Genomic DNA, 10,218 nt, shown 5'->3' on the forward strand with positions numbered 1-10,218 from the left:
CCTCAACATGGAAAAACACCAACAAATTCAACTACAACCTCAATATTGAAAAACACCAAAATATTCAAAAACAACCTCAACATTAAAAAACACCAACAAATTCAACAACAACCTCAGCATTCAAAAACACCAACAAATTCAACAAAAAGCTCAACATTAAAAAACATCAAAAAATTCAACAATAACCTCAATATTGAATAGCACCAAAAAATTCAAAAACAACCTCAACATTGAAAAACAACAACAAATTCAACAACAACCACAGCATTCAAAAACACCAACAAAATCAACAAAAACCTCAACTATTAAATACACCAAAAAATTCAACAACAACGTCAACTATAAAAACATCAACAAATTCAACAACCTCAACATTGAAAATTACCAACAAATTCAACTACAACCTCAACATTGAAAAACTCCAACAAATTCAACAACAACCTCAACAATGAAAAGCACCAAAAATTCAACAACAACGTCAACATTCAGAAACACCAACAAATTCAACAAAAACCTCAACAATGAAAAACACCAAAAAATTCAACAACAACCTAAACTTTGGAAAGCACCAACAAATTCAACAACCTCAACATTGAAAAACATCAACAAATTCAAATGCAACCTCAACTTTGAAAAATACAAAAAAGATCAAAAAACACCATGGATAACACCAACAAATTCAACAACAACCTCAACATTGAAAAACTCCAACAAATTCAACAACAACCTCAACAATGAAAAACTCCAACGAATTCAACAACAACCTCAACAATGAAAAACACCAAAAATTCATCAACAACCTCAACAATGAAAACAGGCAAACAATTCAACAACAACGACCTCAACAATGAAAAACACCAAAAAATTCAACAACAACCTCAATATTGAAAAACAACAACAAATTCAACAACAACCTCAACAATGAAAAACACCAAAAAATTCAACAACAACCTCAACAATGAAAAACATCACAAAATTCAACAACAATCTCAACATTCAAAAACACCAAAAAATTCAACAACAACCTCAACATTGAAAAACTCCAACAAATTCAACAAAAAACTCAACAATGAAAAACACCAACAAATTCAACAACAACCTCAACAATGAAAAACATCAAAAAATTCAACAACAATCACAACTTTGAAAAACACCAACAAGTTCAACAACATCAACATGGAAAAACACCAACAAATTAAAGTGCAAACTCAACTTTGAAAAATACAAAAAAGTTTTAAAAAAAACATTGATAACACCAATAAATTGAACAACAACCTCAATATTGAAAATCACCTACAAATTCATCAACAACCTCAACAATGAAAACAGGCAAACAATTCAACAACAACGACCTCAACAATGAAAAACACCAAAAAATTCAACAACAACCTCAACATTAAAAAACAACAACAAATTCAACAACAACCTCAACAATGAAAAACACCAAAAAATTCAACAACAACCTCAACATTCAAAAACACCAACAAATTCAACAACAACCTCAGCAATGAAAAACACCAAAAAATTCAACAACAACCTCAACATTGAAAAACAACAACAAATTCAACAAAAAACTCAGCAATGAAAAACACCAAAAAATTCAACAACAACCTCAACTTTGAAAAACACCAAAAAATTCAACTGCAATGTCAACTTTGAAAAAAACAAAATGATTCAAAGAAAAACATTGAATACACCAATAAATTCAACAAGAACCTCAATATTTAAAATCACCAATAATTTCAACAACTACCTCAACAATGAAAAACATCACAAAATTCCAGAACAACCTCAACAATGAAAAACATCACAAAATTCAACAACAATCTCAACATTCAAAAACACCAAAAAATTCAACAACAACCTCAACATAGAAAAACTCCAACAAATTCAACAACAACCTCAACAATGAAAAACTCCAACAAATTCAACAACAACCTCAACAATGAAAAAAACCAAAAAATTTCAACAACAACCTCAACATTGAAAAACACCAACAAATTCAACAACCTCAACATTGAAAAACACCAACAAATTCAACAACCTCAGCTTTGAAAAACACCAACAAATTCAACAACCTCAAATTTGAAAAACACGAACAAATTCAACAACAACCTCAACTTTGAAAAATACAAAAAAGATCAAAAAAAACCATTGATGACACCAATAAATACAACAACCTCAACATTGAAAATCACCAACAAATTCAACAACAACCTCAGCAATGAAAAACATCAAAAATTCAACAACAACATCAACAATGAAAGACACCAAGAAATTCAACAAGTACCGCAACAATGAAAAACACCAAAAAATTCAACAACAAACTCAAAATTGAATATAATCATCAAATTCGACAAAAATCTCAACATTGAAAAGCATCAAAAAATACAACAACAACCTCAACATTCCAAAACTCCAACAAATTCAACAAAAACCTCAACAATTAAAACACCAAAAAATTCAACAACAATCACAACTTTGAAAAACACCCACAAATTCAACAACATCAACATGGAAAAACACCAACAAATTAAAGTGCAAACTCAAATTTGAAAAATACAAAAAAGTTTCAAAAAAAATATTGATAACACCAATAAATTGAACAACAACCTCAATATTGAAAATCACGAACAAATTCATCAACAACCTCAACAATGAAAACAGGCAAACAATTCAACAACAATGACCTCAACAATGAAAAACACCAAAAAATTCAACAACAACCACAATATTGAAAAACAACAACAAATTCAACAACAACCTCAACAATGAAAAACACCAAAAAATTCAACAACAACCTCAACATTCAAAAACACCAAAAAATTCAACAACAACCTCAGCAATGAAAAACACCAAAAAATTCAACAACAACCTCAACATTGAAAAACAACAACAAATTCAACAAAAAACTCAGCAATGAAAAACACCAAAAAATTCAACAACAACCTCAACTTTGAAAAACACCAACAAATTCAACTGCAATTTCAACTTTGAAAAAAAGAAAATTATTCAAAGAAAAACATTGAATACACCAATAAATTCAACAAGAACCTCAATATTTAAAATCACCAATAAATTCAACAACTACCACAACAATGAAAAACATCACAAAATTCTACAACAGCCTCAACAATGAAAAACATCACAAAATTCAACAACAATCTCAACATTCAAAAACACCAAAATATTCAACAACAACCTCAACATTGAAAAACAGCAACAAATTCAACAAAAAACTCAACAATGAAAAACACCAACAAATTCAACAACAACCTCAACAATGAAAAACATCAAAAAATTCAACAACAATCACAACTTTGAAAAACACCAACAAGTTCAACAACATCAACATGGAAAAACACCAACAAATTAAAGTGCAAACTCAACTTTGAAAAATACAAAAAAGTTTTAAAAAAAACATTGATAACACCAATAAATTGAACAACAACCTCAATATTGAAAATCACCTACAAATTCATCAACAACCTCAACAATGAAAACAGGCAAACAATTCAACAACAACGACCTCAACAATGAAAAACACCAAAAAATTCAACAACAACCTCAACATTAAAAAACAACAACAAATTCAACAACAACCTCAACAATGAAAAACACCAAAAAATTCAACAACAACCTCAACATTCAAAAACACCAAAAAATTCAACAACAACCTCAGCAATGAATAACACCAAAAAATTCAACAACAACATCAACATTGAAAAACAAAAACAAATTCAACAAAAAACTCAGCAATGAAAAACACCAAAAAATTCAACAACAACCTCAACTTTGAAAAACACCAAAAATTCAACTGCAATGTCAACTTTGAAAAAAACAAAATGATTCAAAGAAAAACATTGAATACACCAATAAATTCAACAAGAACCTCAATAAATAAAATCACCAATAAATTCAACAACTACCTCAACAATGAAAAACATCACAAAATTCCAGAACAACCTCAACAATGAAAAACATCACAAAATTCAACAACAATCTCAACATTCAAAAACACCAAAAAATTCAACAACAGCTTCAACATTGAAAAACAACAACAAATTCAACAAAAAACTCAACAATGAAAAACACCAACAAATTCAACAACAACCTCAACAATGAAAAACACCAAAAATTTCAACAGCAAACTCAACATTGAAAATCACCAACAAATTCAACAACAACCTCAACAATGAAAAACACCAAAAAATTCAACAACAACCTCAACATTGAAAAACACCAACAAATTCAACAACCTCAACATTGAAAAGCACCAACAAATTCAACAACCTCAACGTTGAAAAACACCAACAAATTCAACAACCTCAACTTTGAAAAACAGCAACAAATTCAACAACCTCAAATTTGAAAAACACGAACAAATTCAACAACAACCTCAACATTGAAAAATACAAAAAAGATCAAAAAACACCATTGATGACACCAATAAATACAACAACCTCAACATTGAAAATCACCAACAAATTCAACAACAACCTCAGCAATGAAAAACATCAAAAATTCAACAACAACATCCACAATGAAAGACACCAAGAAATTCAACAAGTACCGCAACAATGAAAAACACCAAAAAATTCAACAACAAACTCAAAATTGAAAATAATCATCAAATTCGACAAAAATCTCAACATTGAAAAGCATCAAAAAATACAACAACAACCTCAACATTCCAAAACTCCAACAAATTCAACACAAAACTCAACAATTAAAACACCAAAAAATTCAACAACAATCACAACTTTGAAAAACACCCACAAATTCAACAACATCAACATGGAAAAACACCAACAAATTAAAGTGCAAACACAAATTTGAAAAATACAAAAAAGTTTCAAAAAAAATATTGATAACACCAATAAATTGAACAACAACCTCAATATTGAAAATCACCTACAAATTCATCAACAACCTCAACAATGAAAACAGGCAAACAATTCAACAACAACGACCTCAACAATGAAAAACAACAAAAAATTCAACAACAACCTCAATATTGAAAAACAACAACAAATTCAACAACAACCTCAACAATGAAAAACACCAAAAAATTCAACAACAACCTCAACATTCAAAAACACCAAAAAATTCAACAACAACCTCAGCAATGAAAAACAACAAAAAATTCAACAACAACCTCAACATTGAAAAACAACAACAAATTCAACAAAAAACTCAGCAATGAAAAACACCAAAAAATTCAACAACAACCTCAACTTTGAAAAACACCAAAAAATTCAACATCCTCAACATGGAGAAACACCAACAAATTCAACTGCAATTTCAACTTTGAAAAAAACAAAATGCTTCAAAGAAAAACATTGAATACACCAATAAATGCAACAAGAACCTCAATATTTAAAATCACCAATAAATTCAACAACTACCTCAACAATGAAAAACATCACAAAATTCTACAACAACCTCAACAATGAAAAACATCACAAAATTCAACAACAATCTCAACATTCAAAAACACCAAAAAATTCAACAACAACCTCAGCATTGAAAAACAACAACAAATTCAACAAAAAACTCAACAATGAAAAACACCAACAAATTCAACAACAACCTCAACAATGAAAAACATCAAACATTCAACAACAATCACAACTTTGAAAAACACCAACAAGTTCAACAACATCAACATGGAAAAACACCAACAAATTAAAGTGCAAACTCAACTTTGAAAAATACAAAAAAGTTTTAAAAAAAACATTGATAACACCAATAAATTGAACAACAACCTCAATATTGAAAATCACCTACAAATTCATCAACAACCTCAACAATGAAAACAGGCAAACAATTCAACAACAACGACCTCAGCAATGAAAAACACCAAAAAATTCAACAACAACCTCAACATTAAAAAACAACAACAAATTCAACAACAACCTCAACAATGAAAAACACCAAAAAATTCAACAACAACCTCAACATTCAAAAACACCAAAAAATTCAACAACAACCTCAGCAATGAAAAACACCACAAAATTCTACAACAACCTCAACAATGAAAAACATCACTAAATTCAACAACAATCTCAACATTCAAAAACACCAAAAAATTCAACAACAACCTCAACATTGAAAAACAACAACAAATTCAACAAAAAACTCAACAATGAAAAACACCAACAAATTCAACAACAACCTCAACAATGAAAAACATCAAAAAATTCAACAACAATCACAACTTTGAAAAACACCAACAAGTTCAACAACATCAACATGGAAAAACACCAACAAATAAAAGTGCAAACTCAGCTTTGAAAAATATAAAAAAGTTTTAAAAAAAACATTGATAACACCAATAAATTGAACAACAACCTCAATATTGAAAATCACCTACAAATTCATCAACAACCTCAACAATGAAAACAGGCAAACAATTCAACAACAACGACCTCAACAATGAAAAACACCAAAAAATTCAACAACAACCTCAACATTAAAAAACAACAACAAATTCAACAACAACCTCAACAATGAAAAACACCGAAAAATTCAACAACAACCTCAACATTCAAAAACACCAAAAAATTCAACAACAACCTCAGCAATGAAAAACACCAAAAAATTCAACAACAACCTCAACATTGAAAAACAACAACAAATTCAACAAAAAACTCAGCAATGAAAAACACCAAAAAATTCAACAACAACCTCAACTTTGAAAAACACCAAAAAATTCAACTGCAATGTCAACTTTGAAAAAAACAAAATGATTCAAAGAAAAACATTGAATACACCAATAAATTCAACAAGAACCTCAATATTTAAAATCACCAATAAATTCAACAACTACCTCAACAATGAAAAACATCACAAAATTCCAGAACAACCTCAACAATGAAAAACATCACAAAATTCAACAACAATCTCAACATTCAAAAACACCAAAAAATTCAACAACAACCTCAACATTGAAAAACTCCAACAAATTCAACAACAACCTCAACAATGAAAAGCTCCAACAAATTCAACAACAACCTCAACAATGAAAAACACCAAAAATTTCAACAGCAAACTCAACATTGAAAATCACCAACAAATTCAACAACAACCTCAACAATGAAAAACACCAAAAAATTCAACAACAACCTCAACATTGAAAAACACCAACAAATTCAACAACCTCAACATTGAAAAGCACCAACAAATTCAACAACCTCAACGTTGAAAAACACCAACAAATTCAACAACCTCAACTTTGAAAAACAGCAACAAATTCAACAACCTCAAATTTGAAAAACACGAACAAATTCAACAACAACCTCAACTTTGAAAAATACAAAAAAGATCAAAAAAAACCATTGATGACACCAATAAATACAACAACCTCAAAATTGAAAATCACCAACAAATTCAACAACAACCTCAGCAATGAAAAACATCAAAAATTCAACAACAACATCCACAATGAAAGACACCAAGAAATTCAACAAGTACCGCAACAATGAAAAACACCAAAAAATTCAACAACAAACTCAAAATTGAAAATAATCATCAAATTCGACAAAAATCTCAACATTGAAAAGCATCAAAAAATACAACAACAACCTCAACATTCCAAAACTCCAACAAATTCAACACAAAACTCAACAATTAAAACACCAAAAAATTCAACAACAACCTCAACTTTGAAAAATACCAAAAAATTCAACTGCAATGTCAACTTTGAAAAAAACAAAATGATTCAAAGAAAAACATTGAATACACCAATAAATTCAACAAGAACCTCAATATTTAAAATCACCAATAAATTCAACAACTACCTCAACAATGAAAAACATCACAAAATTCCAGAACAACCTCAACAATGAAAAACATCACAAAATTCAACAACAATCTCAACATTCAAAAACACCAAAAAATTCAACAACAACCTCAACATTGAAAAACTCCAACAAATTCAACAACAACCTCAACAATGAAAAGCTCCAACAAATTCAACAACAACCTCAACAATGAAAAACACCAAAAATTTCAACAGCAAACTCAACATTGAAAATCACCAACAAATTCAACAACAACCTCAACAATGAAAAACACCAAAAAATTCAACAACAACCTCAACAATGAAAAACACCAACAAATTCAACAACCTCAACATTGAAAAGCACCAACAAATTCAACAACCTCAACGTTGAAAAACACCAACAAATTCAACAACCTCAACTTTGAAAAACAGCAACAAATTCAACAACCTCAAATTTGAAAAACACGAACAAATTCAACAACAACCTCAACATTGAAAAATACAAAAAAGATCAAAAAACACCATTGATGACACCAATAAATACAACAACCTCAACATTGAAAATCACCAACAAATTCAACAACAACCTCAGCAATGAAAAACATCAAAAATTCAACAACAACATCCACAATGAAAGACACCAAGAAATTCAACAAGTACCGCAACAATGAAAAACACCAAAAAATTCAACAACAAACTCAAAATTGAAAATAATTATCAAATTCGACAAAAATCTCAACATTGAAAAGCATCAAAAAATACAACAACAACCTCAACATTCCAAAACTCCAACAAATTCAACACAAAACTCAACAATTAAAACACCAAAAAATTCAACAACAATCACAACTTTGAAAAACACCCACAAATTCAACAACATCAACATGGAAAAACACCAACAAATTAAAGTGCAAACACAAATTTGAAAAATACAAAAAAGTTTCAAAAAAAATATTGATAACACCAATAAATTGAACAACAACCTCAATATTGAAAATCACCTACAAATTCATCAACAACCTCAACAATGAAAACAGGCAAACAATTCAACAACAACGACCTCAACAATGAAAAACAACAAAAAATTCAACAACAACCTCAATATTGAAAAACAACAACAAATTCAACAACAACCTCAACAATGAAAAACACCAAAAAATTCAACAACAACCTCAACATTCAAAAACACCAAAAAATTCAACAACAACCTCAGCAATGAAAAACAACAAAAAATTCAACAACAACCTCAACATTGAAAAACAACAACAAATTCAACAAAAAACTCAGCAATGAAAAACACCAAAAAATTCAACAACAACCTCAACTTTGAAAAACACCAAAAAATTCAACATCCTCAACATGGAGAAACACCAACAAATTCAACTGCAATTTCAACTTTGAAAAAAACAAAATGCTTCAAAGAAAAACATTGAATACACCAATAAATGCAACAAGAACCTCAATATTTAAAATCACCAATAAATTCAACAACTACCTCAACAATGAAAAACATCACAAAATTCTACAACAACCTCAACAATGAAAAACATCACAAAATTCAACAACAATCTCAACATTCAAAAACACCAAAAAATTCAACAACAACCTCAGCATTGAAAAACAACAACAAATTCAACAAAAAACTCAACAATGAAAAACACCAACAAATTCAACAACAACCTCAACAATGAAAAACATCAAACATTCAACAACAATCACAACTTTGAAAAACACCAACAAGTTCAACAACATCAACATGGAAAAACACCAACAAATTAAAGTGCAAACTCAACTTTGAAAAATACAAAAAAGTTTTAAAAAAAACATTGATAACACCAATAAATTGAACAACAACCTCAATATTGAAAATCACCTACAAATTCATCAACAACCTCAACAATGAAAACAGGCAAACAATTCAACAACAACGACCTCAGCAATGAAAAACACCAAAAAATTCAACAACAACCTCAACATTAAAAAACAACAACAAATTCAACAACAACCTCAACAATGAAAAACACCAAAAAATTCAACAACAACCTCAACATTCAAAAACACCAAAAAATTCAACAACAACCTCAGCAATGAAAAACACCAAAAAATTCAACAACAACCTCAACTTTGAAAAACACCAAATAATTCAACTGCAATGTCAACTTTGAAAAAAACAAAATGATTCAAAGAAAAACATTGAATACACCAATAAATTCAACAAGAACCTCAATATTTAAAATCACCAATAAATTCAACAACTACCTCAACAATGAAAAACATCACAAAATTCCAGAACAACCTCAACAATGAAAAACATCACAAAATTCAACAACAATCTCAACATTCAAAAACACCAAAAAATTCAACAACAACCTCAACATTGAAAAACAACAACAAATTCAACAAAAAACTCAACAATGAAAAACACCAACAAA

Source organism: Cetorhinus maximus, unplaced genomic scaffold (assembly GCF_964194155.1).
Source record: "Cetorhinus maximus unplaced genomic scaffold, sCetMax3.hap1.1 HAP1_SCAFFOLD_110, whole genome shotgun sequence".
Classification (NCBI taxonomy): Eukaryota; Metazoa; Chordata; class Chondrichthyes; order Lamniformes; family Cetorhinidae; genus Cetorhinus; species Cetorhinus maximus.